A 12,473-nucleotide genomic window follows, 5' to 3' on the forward strand; every position below is an offset into this window, starting at 1 on the left:
TAATTCAGTCTTTGCAAAATCATGTTTCACTGTGCGATTTGTCCCGAACCTGGCCGGTTCAGTTTCCCGCGAAATTCACACGTTTCCGCGGGAGGGCTGGCGGGGGAGGGGGGTCGCGCGCGGTGACACCGGCAATGTCCTTCCGGGAGCTCGAGAGGCCGGCAGCCTGCGCGCAACGCGGAACCTTCAACCTTTGCTTTCACCGACATGTAGTTTTCAATAGTGTAATATCTTTTCGAGTGTATTTTTTGTAACTATCGCATCACGTGTCTGCCCCTCACGCGCATAAAAATCGTGAGCCGCCACTGAGGAAGTGAGCTGCGCGTGTGACTAGTCGCGTCGGGCAAACCGTTACGGCCAGAACGGGCAGCACCATGTATTGGGCTGTGCTGTATTAAATTCACCAACTATCTTCAGAAGCTTTATGTTATTATTCAGGCGTCCCGAGTGGCCATAACAGCTCGGGGGGCCCTACTGCGTTGACCCCTACCTCTAGCCACAAGGCCGAACCTTCCCTGAGATCACGAACCGAACAAAAATCACGTCTAAATAGTCAGAGGTAGCGGAGACGGCATCAAAATGGCGCCTGACTAGTGTGGCTTTCATTTTCTAAATAATTAACTTTCAAATTTTTTTTTTCAAATTTATCAAATTTTTTCTCAAATTTTTCAAATTTTTTGTGTTTCAAATTAGTGTACCAGTAAGGGCTCGCGTAGGAATAAAGTAATCGCGCGGAAACGGACGCGACGCGCAGACAGCCAAAGGAGCGGACACCTGGCGATAGGCGCGCGTCGAGTTACGCGCCAGACGCGCATCAAGTTACGCGCCAGGCGCGATAACGGCTGTGGGAGCGGAAGTCCGCGCGCCTCACACAGGGATCGGGTGGCGCAGCTGCTACGCGCATGAACATGAGCCGTGACGGAGCGGTAAGCATAGGCATGGAAGGGGTATGCCACGGATGCCTTCTGCCAGGGTTGCCGATAAATCAAGCCGCGGCAGGGATTTTCGCCACCTGTATCTGTGACACGGAGAAGAAGCCCAAAACAGACTTTGACGACGGAAAACCAGGGCTGACGTCTACATTTAAGTGCGGCGCGAGGGGGTGTCATCGGCGGCCCGATAAGGGGGCGTTCTGCCATCAGTGCGGCACCGTGAGGCACCGCTCGTGCACCGAGGCCCGGGAGTTACTCAACTTCAGGAATGGGCTGTTCATGTGCCGCGCGTGCGAGCTCGCGCTGGACAGACTGTCAGCGATGCCGGCGGCCCCTATCGCACTGCGCCCCGGCGGCACTCTCAAACTACCGGAGTTCGGAGGGCAGGAGCACGAAGACCCCGTAAAATTCCTACAGCGATACCGGGACAGGCTGGCTCGATATGCGGTACCCACGTACGCACCAGCACGCCCCTTCAGGACGGACGGGCGCGGCTCACACCACCCGTCAACGACCCGCACCGGGTCGTCGGCAAGCCGCACCGGACACCAGGTGGCCCCGGCGACACCGGCAGCACCTGCGGTACCCACGTACGCACCAGCACGCCCCATCAGGACGGACGGGCGCGGCTCACACCACCCGTCAACGGCCCGCACCAGGTCGTCGGCGAGCCGCACCATACCCCAGGTGGCCCCGGCGACACCGGCAGCACCTGCGGTACCCATGTACGCACCAGCACGCCCCGTCAGGACGGACGGGCGCGGCTCACACCACCCGTCAACGGCCCTCACCGGGTCGTCGGCGAGCCGCACCGTACCCCAGGTGGCCCCGGCGACACAAGCAGCACCTGCGGTACCCATGTACGCACCAGCACGCCCCGTCAGGACGGACGGGCGCGGCTCACACCACCCGTCAACGGTCCGCACCGGGTCGTCGGCGAGCCGCACCGTACCCCAGGTGGCCCCGGCGACAACGGCAGCACCTGCGGTACCCATGTACGCACCAGCACGCCCCATCAGGACGGACGGGCGCGGCTCACACCACCCGTCAACGGCCCGCACCGGGTCGTCGGCGTGCCGCACCGTACCCTAGGTGGCCCCGGCGACACCGGCAGCACCTGCGGTGTCCGCTGACACACCGGCATGCCCCGTCAGGACGGACGGGCACCGCTCACCCGACTCGTCAGCGGCCCGCACCGGGTCGTCGGCGAGCCGCACCGGACGCCAGGTGGTCCCGGCGACATCAGCAGCACCTGCGGACCGCCTGACGGCAGCGGCAGCGCCCCGGGAGCAGTGCGGTGAGTCGTTCCAATTAGGGCAGTTGGGACCTGGGGCGGGGCATTTACTCCGGATTCCCGTCAGGATGGATGGACAGCCAGTGCATGCTCTTGTCGACACGGCCGCCAGCCACACGTATGTGTCGGCTCAGTGCTCGAGCGTACGGGACATTGACTCAGGTGCGGAGGAGGTACAGTTAGCGGCGCAGGGGGCGACAGCGCGTATTGTCGGTCGCGCGAACATCACCCTCTCCATCAGGGACCATGTTAGTCACACAACAGCACTACTAGTAGAGGGACTACGGGAGACGCTGATCCTAGGTCTGCCTTGGCTGGCGCAGGAGGACGCCACTGTGGAGGTCAGGGAGGGGAGATTGCACGTTGGCCACCACGAGCGGCGCACAGTTTACAGCCTGGGCTATCGGCCACCCGCCGAGCAGGGGACACCCATCACGCTCGCGGACTTGAGGAATGGTGTGCCCGCTGCCCATGTAGAGCTCATAAACAATGTCTTGTCTCAACAGCCACAGGTGTTTGCGGCCAAAGATATGCTCCGCCGTACCACAACCACGGAACACACCATCCCCACCCGACCTCACCAACCCCAGTTCGTAAAACCATACAGGTTCGGACCCACTGAAAGGCACGTCATCCAGACTCAGATCACGGAAATGCCACGCGATGGAGTCATCGAACCCAGTGAGTCGCCATACAACTGCCAGATTGTCATGGCGAACAAGAAAGATGGCTCCATGCGTTTTTGTGTGAATTTCAAACCAGTCAATTCAGTAACCATACCCGCCCCACCGCCGCTCATCAACATAACAGACGCTTTGGCAGGGCTGGGCGATGCCCGCATCTTCACGTCCCTGGACCTCAAGTCCGGGTACTGGCAGGTGCCCGTACGTCCAGAGGACCGCCCGAAGACCGCGTTCACTGCCCCTGACAGCCGGCGTTTCCAGTTCTGTGCCATGCCGTTCGGGCTGATGGACGCCCCCGCGACCTTCCAGGCTATGATGGTGCGTGTGTTAAACGGGTACGCGGGCGAATTCGCCGCCGCGTACTTGGATGATGTCATCATCTGGTCACGGTCGTGGGAGGACCACGCCCGGCACCTCGGCCTGGTCCTTGAGCGGCTGGCCAGACAAGGCCTCACGTGCACCCCCCAGAAATGCCACGTGGACGCGGCTGAACTGGAGTACCTAGGGCACATGGTGGACGCGGAGGGTTGCCGCCCTCTGCCAAAGCACCTGAACCTTATTGAGTCCAAACCCGCCCCACGAACCCGCAAGCAGCTGCAGAAGTTGATGGGCCTTCTCAACTGGCTGCGCTCGTTCATTCCGCATTTTGCCAGCGTCACCGCCCCGATGACGGACTTGCGGTCACCCAAGCTCCGGTTTCAGTGGACCAGCGAGGCGGACGCCGCCCTGGACGTGGTGAAACAGCAGTTCCGCGAGTGCCACCAGCTCGCCCGTCTGCAGCCTGACCTTCCCCTGTTCCTTCAGACAGACGCCAGTCAGGAGGGGATGGGGGCCGTCCTATACCAGGTGGGGGACAAAGGCGTGCGCCGGGTGGTGGAATACGCCAGCGCCAAGTTCGGCCAGCCCGAACGGCAGTACCATGTGAATGAGCAGGAGTGCATGGCCGTCATTTGGGCTATGCGCCGCTACCGCCACCACCTGGAGGGCCGCCGGTTCACGCTGCAGACGGACAGCCAGTGTCTCCGCTGGCTGGACTCCGCCCAGGGCCGCAAGTCGAAGTTCACGAGGTGGACGCTGATGCTCCAGAACTTCGACTTCGCGGTCGAGCACGTCCCTGGACGGGACAACCAGTTCGCCGACGAGTTGTCGCGCCATCCCGACCCACACAACACGTTTCAGGATGACCAGGACTGGGAGGGGCTGTTGCCGCCAGAGGGAGTTGCGCCGCTAGTCACTCCGGGGGAGGCGCCCGCAACCTTATTTCACATCCCAAGGGCCCCCGACCATCCCGCTGTCTTGCCTGTGGAGACCCTGAGCGAATTAGTGGAATTCGTGAAACAGGCTCAGCGGACAGACGACCCCACACAGACCGAGGTGCGGTCATGTGGGGAGCAGGCTCAACCCTACCACAGATGCGTAGACGGGGTGTTGGAGACCCGGGTACCAGGGGACATGGACACCTGGCGCCTTCATGTGCCGCTCGGTGCCCGCGAGCAGGTAATGGACTTCCACCACACGCACGAGCTGGCGGGACACCCAGGTGCGCACCAAACACAGTTAGACGTCCGTAAGACCTTCCATTGGCCAGCAGAGGAAGACGAGGCGGTCTGACGGGGTGGAGCAGCAGCGTCCCCGCCGGCCCCGTGACCCGTTTCACACCCTGGCCTGGACATAATGGGGCCCTACCCGCGGACCACCCGGGGAAAGAGGTTCTTGGTCGTCATCACCGACAAATTCACCCGGTGGGTCGAGGCCTTCCCGGTGTCCAACGTGCGCGCCGGAACCATAGCCGCCCTGCTGGACCACGATATATTCCCGCGGTATGGTTTCGCGCGCGTGCTGTTGACGGACAACGGCTGTCAGTTCAGTGGGAGGTGCTGGAGAGCTGACTGTCGCCGATGGGGTCTCGACCACCACACCACCCCCATTTACCATCCCCAGGCCAACCCCACTGAGAGGCGGAATAAGGAGGTCAAGGCACAGCTGCGGCTGAGGTTGGGGGACGACCACTCCAAGTGGGACGTCCACCTGCCGAAGCTGTTGTATTGCCTCCGGCGCCGCACCAACGCAGTCACCGGTCATTCCCCTGCCGAGCTCCTGTACGGGAAGAACTTGGCGTTGCCCGGGGAAAGCAGGGTGGCCGATGTCGCCATGGGCACGGTGGCGTGCCCCAATCGTGAGGAGGGGAGGGAGCACGCCAGACAACAACACGCCCAATTCCTGGCGGCCCACACGCCCATGAGTAGTCACCCCCCACCCCCGATCCAGCCAGGTCAGCTGGTGTATGTCAGGCAGCACCACTTGTCGTCCGGGGCTCGTAACTTTTGCGCGGGGTTGGCGCCCCGATGGTCGGAGCCGCGGGAGGTCCTGTGGAGGACGGGCCCCTCATCCTATGCATTCCGGACACCAAGGGGGCGGCCCGCTAAAGTGCACCGGGACGACCTGCGCGTAGTCGCGCACGGGGTCAGAGTTGGCCCAACGACCCCCTCTTCACCATCCCCCACACTCCAGGAAGCTACAGATACGCCGCGGGAAGGAGCAGCACCTGAACCCACCTCCCGGGGGGACATGCACACGGGCGACACAGACGGGGGTAGCCCCGATCAGGCACATGAGTGCACCCAACCCAACCTCCGGGACACCCAGAGCAGGTCCCCGGTGCCGCTGGCCACAGTTCCGCACGTCCCCGAGGAGGTGGGGAGTCCGTTGGTCTGGATTCCTGGCGAGGAGGGGGAGGAAGTCTGTGAGGAGGAGGACGTCGAGCCACTGTGGCCGCTGGAACTCAGCCTGGCGGACGCCATGTTCCGGGTGTCCGTGGACGAGCCTGAGGATGGGGAGGAGGAGCCGGACAGTAGGGATAGGCGCCCCACCCGCAGACGTTGGGCCCCGGTCAGGACGTGCTGCGCGGACGACAGCGAGCCGGTAGAGTTCGCTCCTGTCCCCGCCGTGGAGGCGAGTTGCCCGACCACCCAACCGGACACGAGGGAACCTACCACACTCTGCCCAGTGGAGACCCCTACCAGCACGGTCCCCACCACACGACCACAGAGGGCCCGCCGACCCCCGGCCTACCTGGCAGAGTACGAGTGGTCCAGGTCCCCGTCGAGCTACTCCACCCGGGCGCAGCCCGTAGGGGGCATTCCAGTGGTGCCAACACTCGGGGCCGGACCCATATCATCCCCCCCGTCCACGTCATCCATTCCACTACCATGTCACACACCGACCACACTGAACCCCCCCACCCACTTGTCACCATATTGAGCTAGAAGAGGCGCAAGTCGCTGCCCAGTCCCAGGGGGGTAAAGGACACGGGTCAGGGCATAACCCCTTATCATTCATTGAGTGGGAGAGGTATTCAGGGCAGAATCTTTGCATCACAACACACCACCACTCCACCGCGTAGTGTAGGGCTCGCAGTGCGGCGAACGTCAGTGAAGTGCTCAGCATGTGAAGCGAGGCGTTGATGCACATAGCGGTCTCAGAGAAGGGGGGGCATTTGACGCCGACCGCCAATGCTCCTCTGTCGCATAGACCACTATGTCTCATCAACGTCTCGTAAAAACGTGTGCACCGAACGCGCTCGTGCGCGCAGCAAAGTGCAGTGCGTGCGACGAGGCGAACGCCATGCAACGAGTGCTGCGCCGGCGGAAGGATCCGGCCGGGTGTGGCATGTCCCTCCGCCGCACTACAACAAATTATTTTAATTATTTTTTCCACAGGTTTTTATTAAACATTATTTTCCATTAATTAATAATTCAGTCTTTGCAAAATCATGTTTCACTATGCGATTTGTCCCGAACCTGGCCGGTTCAGTTTCCCGCGAAATTCACACGTTTCGGCGGGAGGGCTGGCGGGGGAGGGGGGTCGCACGCGGTGACACCGGCAGTGTCCTTCCGGGAGCTCGAGAGGCCGGCAGCCTGCGCGCAATGCGGAACCTTCAACCTTTGCTTTCACCGACATGTAGTTTTCAATAGTGTAATTTCTTTTCAACCTTTCACGTACAGTTCCGCGGTCGGCCTAATTTTACCATGAGGTACTTAACTTAATTAAATTAGTGCTCCGAGATGAGTGTTCTACGTCATACGTAAGTACTGTGGGGAGTTTATGTGGAGTTACGTCGGCGCTTCACGCCCAACCTAGCCTACCGGCTACATAGTTTTGGCCCGCACGGGGCAGCCAGCAGGCGACGCGTGCCATCGAACTTAATAACGATTCAGTCCCTGGGACACACCTAGACACCACGTAGAGTCGCCGGAGACACGGGCCTACGTGCTGCTAGCCCAGTTTATTTAGAGCTAGGTAATAGTGTAGTGTATTGTGCGTGAAGATATCGTGTGCCATGTCAGAGTGTATTTTTTGTAACTATCGCATCACGTGTCTGCCCCTCACGCGCATAAAAATCGTGAGCCGCCACTGAGGAAGTGAGCTGCGCGTGTGACTAGTCGCGTCGGGCAAACCGTTACTGCCAGAACGGGCAGCACCATGTATTGGGCTGTGCTGTATTAAATTCACCAACTATCTTCAGAAGCTTTGTGTTATTATTCAGGTGTCCCGAGTGGCCATAACAGCTCGGGGGGCCCTACTGCGTTGACCCCTACCTCTAACCACAAGGCCGAACCTTCCCTGAGATCACGAACCGAACAAAAATCACGTCTAAATAGTCAGAGGTAGCGGGGACGGCATCAACACCTGTTAATGTAATTACCGCATCTGCTTTCTAAATGTGTATCTGAAATGAAATGACACACCAGCGCGATATGGTAGTGTGAGGTAAACTAGCGCTGAATGCTTCTTGTTTTTCTCACCAGAGCTGTTACTGATGTGGTAGATGGAGTGGCGTACTGTTTACTGAACACGGAATGAAAATGAAGGAAGCGAATATCTATAAAGGAAAGAACAAAATATTGTTAGTTGATTCGTCTCATTTATTCGTTGCATTGTATTAACTACACGCATGATTTTGCTATTTTGTGCGCACAGAAACAAGCATTATCATAAAAGAAAACAGAGCTACTTTGAATCTATAGTTGCGCTACTTAAAATCATGCCCTAATTAATTGGTGTCGTTACTTTAAAACAGCGCTAGTCAAACCGCGTTACTTCGAGGGGCTTGTGTATTTTGGAATTAATTTTCTGTTCATCATAGTGATTACGTTTCGCGGGTATGAACTTAGATAGTACTAATTATTGTAATTGCAAAGTCTCAAAATGAAAATAAGTACATACACAGCCCTATATAATTTTGGGATTCGCTTACCTTCGATTTTTTGCAGAAAAAAGGAATCCAAGCCCAGTTTTCTCCTCTTTTTCTTACTATTCATCTTGACAGCACTGAAATAAAAACACTAAATATAAACTAACGCATAAATAAAAATCCTAAAATGCTGTTGGGCGAGATGGTAACTCGCTAAGCCACATAACTGCCCTAGGTTATAGATACTATCCCTTATGCCTGGATCCTGGAACATTCTTGGCCGTTTCCAACAGTTCCTAGCAATCCCTGGCAGCGTTAGCGGGAACTACTTGTACTATCTTGAATCGAGATTATCGATTATTAGAAGTAACTTCGATGTGCGGCTCTAATGAATAAGTACTGTAAAATGTAAACTACATAAACGTATTTTTATTAAATTACATAAAAATTTATTTCCAGCACTAATTTATTCAGTGCATCTTTTAACCTTCTGGGGTGGGGGGCACGTGTCACTGTGCCCCCCCCCCCCTGTGGATCCGCTTCTGATTCTATAAATCACTTTCTCTAGACTACACGACACCCTCCGGTCGGTTTGAGCTCGCCACTGCTTAACTTAAAATGTGTACTCTCTAAGGGGCTTTTGTTTTCCACGTAATACTAGTAATTTTGTCGTGTCCTGCATTTGGCCTCGGCCACCTTGCGCGAGTCCTACATGCTCATCCCTGAAACAAACATGGCTGCCCCAACACCGCAGGATATTTTTTACCTAAATCTCTATGACTACGCTCGTATCTTGTAAGATGGTGGTGCACCCGGTGCCGATAGATGGCGCCTGCTGCAGAATGCAAATAAGTGGGATTCATTGTGTCATTACTCAGGGAAGGAGCAGGCTTCCGCTCGTGTTGGGAGCATCCCGAGAGTCATAAATTAACATATGATCAGGACAATCAGTGAAATCTTATAGAACATGCTACAAAGGCTAAATTTGTAAATCTGTAAATATTGACTGTAATGATATTGTACCTGATTTGTATATAAGCTTGGCTTGCACTGTTCCAGACACAAGGTCGGTGGTCGTCTTTTGAGGCGCGCGCATTTCTCTCGCGGGCTGTTGGCTGGAAGATGGAACTACTTTGTCCCTCACTACAGTGCCCTCAGAGCACCGAATTCCAGAACTGGCCACCAGGTCCGTGCTAGGATCGGGCGATGACCCTCCCCCCTCCACTTCACCCACGCGCCAGGCGGATTAACGGTAACTGCCGGAGTGTGTAAAACTCCGCGCTGCGACTCTCCCCCGCATGCTCCCAGATGCAGAAAACGTATCTCTCCCGCCCAGACCGACTAGGGCACGCAGTGTGCCCAGGTGTGGCAATTCGCGGAGCGCTAGTCAATGACACTAAAAACAGTGAGGAAACTAATTACGACTCAGTAAAAATGCCACCGGGAAAGACTTCCGCCCCGTCCCAAATAAAAACACCTACCAAGGCCAGCAAGCTCTCGCTGCCTGTGACTCTGCCGGGATCAATGAAAGCCCCAGCAAAAATTAGCTTAAAAACTTACACTAATCAGCATGCGCTCATAGCGACACAATGCCTTAACAGCTTTAAGGCGCTGACCCCAGAGCAGCAAATGCGGGCCTTGGGCTTAGCCCCGCAAACTGCAAACGTGCCCCAAACACAACCCTCGTCTACACAGGTCTCCGGCAACACGCTGTCGAAACAACTTGGCCAAATGACATTTTATGCGGCCCCACAGCTCTCGTCCACCTCGTACAATCAGGACATGTCTGACGACGCGCGAAGCTCAATCGCTCCCTCAATACCACTAGCAAACAGGTTCGACTCCCTGTCGAACCTGGGGGACCAAGACACTGACACGGGCATGGAGACAGATGACTTCCAGCCCGTCAAATCTGGCCGGAAACGAGCCCGCCACTCGCGAACCGGAAGTGGGACTCCTGCCGCCCCAAGTCAACCCACTGCACAGACAAACGCTGCCACAGCACAGACACAGAGCGCCACCCCAACGGTGCGCGCCCCAAGGACCCCGGAAATGAAAGCCCATTTCGGCGACTTCAGAGTAAATTTGGCCGGCCGCCAAACGACCTTTTTCCCGGCATCCCACACTCAACACACGGCATTATTGGAGCACTGTATTACCATAAATGCCCAGCCCTTCACCCGCCCCTTCCCAGGGGAAAGGAACGGAAATGTGGTCGTCTCGAACCTCCCCTCTGACATGCCCACGGAGGAAGTTCAGGCCGAGCTACAGCTGCTCGGCTTTGCAGTCCGCCGTGTACGCCAAATTGAGCGCAGGGGAAATGAGCCAAGGAAATTCAGACATTTCCATGTCATGCTGGAAGGGACGGCGCAGACAGACGAGCTCCTCAAGCTCCGCTATCTAGATATGTATGCGATGACCACGTCCAAGCACAAGCCAAGAGGCCCCCAACAATGCCGCAGATGCCAGGCATATAACCACAATGCCGGGGACTGCCACAGGACACCCGCATGTTTTAAGTGCGCGGGCCAGCACTAGTCACACGAATGCCCATTGACCCTTCTGTGCCCCCCACCTGCCCCAACTGTGCCGGCCCCCACCTGGGCGGGTACGAACATTGTCCCAAGCGAATTGCATACCAGCAATGGCAGCAGTCAAGAAATGCCGCGAATCGCGCGCCTGCAAGAGGCTACGACCCGGCCGCTGCACATTTCCCCGCAGTCAGCGCGCAGAGGCGCCTGGTGCGAAATCCAGCAACGCCGCAGCAAGCTGGCAACGCCGCGCCGGCGCAGACAGCCACCCGAGCCGAGGGAGGAAACACGGCCTACGCCGCCCCTCCCCCCTGCCCCGCAGTTATGCGAGCCGCCTGCATCCTGCGACCCAACCCACCCCCCAGCCACCAGGAGGACAGGCTGGCGGGCCGATCGAGTCGTCTCCCCTGTCCTTCCTCGTGGAGGTGCGGGAAATATTTTACATGTTTAAGGACTTTATGCCTCTAATTAAGAGTATCTGTGCGCGCCTCCGACAGACCACAGACCCCATGCAAAAATGGAGATCCTCCTGGAGGCAGTCTGTGTAGCCTTCAATGACAACACGCCTTAAGCTGGCTACATGGAACAGCCGATCCCTGCGTCACAAAGAAGACAAAATCCACAATCTCCTCGTCTCACAACACACGGACATTTTGCTAGTGACAGAGACCTGGCTGGACCCATCGGTCCCCTTTTCGATTCCTGGCTACATCATTTACCGTCATGATCGGCCAAACAGAGCTGGGGGCGGGGTGGCCATTGTTGTACTAGACCACCTACGCCATCAGAGCTGCGCCCTCCCCCCCCCCCTCGACCACACAGAGGTGGTAGCTATCACTCTGGCGGGAGAAATTAACCCCATTACCATAATTTGCGTCTACATCGTCCCAGATCGCCGCCTCCCCCAGCAAGACTTACAAGCCCTCAATGCCATAGACCACAACATCATCCTGGGCGGGGACTTCAACGCCTCTCACCCCCACTGGGCCTGCCCTACTGGCAACAGGCGCGGCCCACAACTTCGCCGCTACATCACCACAAATCACCTCACCATCTACCACCCCACTCACCCCACATATCACCCCGACGCCCGAAACAGACTTCCCCAAGTGCTGGATTTCTTCATCTGCCCCCAAAACATCCCCCTCAGCAACCTCCGCGTCCACCACATGGGCACATCGGACCACTTTCCCGTCACTGGCGAGTTCGAGTGCCTCCCCATCCACCAAGAACTGAAACCGCGACCTGACTTTGCAAGAGCTGACTGGCGCCTCTTTAAGACAGTCGTAAACGAGGGCATCGACCTGTCGACCCGGTTTCCCTCGCCTGCCGATGTTGACAGAGCTGTCATCGCCCTCACTGAACTTATCAGGTCCGCTAGTGAGGCCGCCATTCCCACCATGCGCCCACGAGAAGAAAAGGCCCGACTTCCACCACAGTTGGCCGCCCTGTTCGGCATCAGAAACCGGGCCAGACGTCAATGGCAGACCACCCGCCGCCCTGTTTACGACGCCCTCTACCGGGTACTCCACCACGCCTGCAGTCATAAATACAGGCAGTGGCAGACCGGCACAGAAATCGCCAAGCTGCGCGCGATCACGCACAACCAAGATCGTGTCTGGTCATGTGTGCGTCGCCTGCGTGACAAACGCACTACCATCCCCCCCTGCAGTCCGGCGGAGTGCTCCAGCACTCTGCCGAGGAGAGGGCAGAGGCGATAGCCAGAAGTTAAGCCGCGACATTCACTCCCGGAAGAGGATGCGCGGAGCTCTCGGACTCGAGCGATAGTGATGCGGAAAACAGGTTCTCAGCCAGCAAAGTGGCACTCCCGCCGCTGCC

This window comes from Bacillus rossius, chromosome 1 (assembly GCF_032445375.1).
Source record: "Bacillus rossius redtenbacheri isolate Brsri chromosome 1, Brsri_v3, whole genome shotgun sequence".
Classification (NCBI taxonomy): Eukaryota; Metazoa; Arthropoda; class Insecta; order Phasmatodea; family Bacillidae; genus Bacillus; species Bacillus rossius.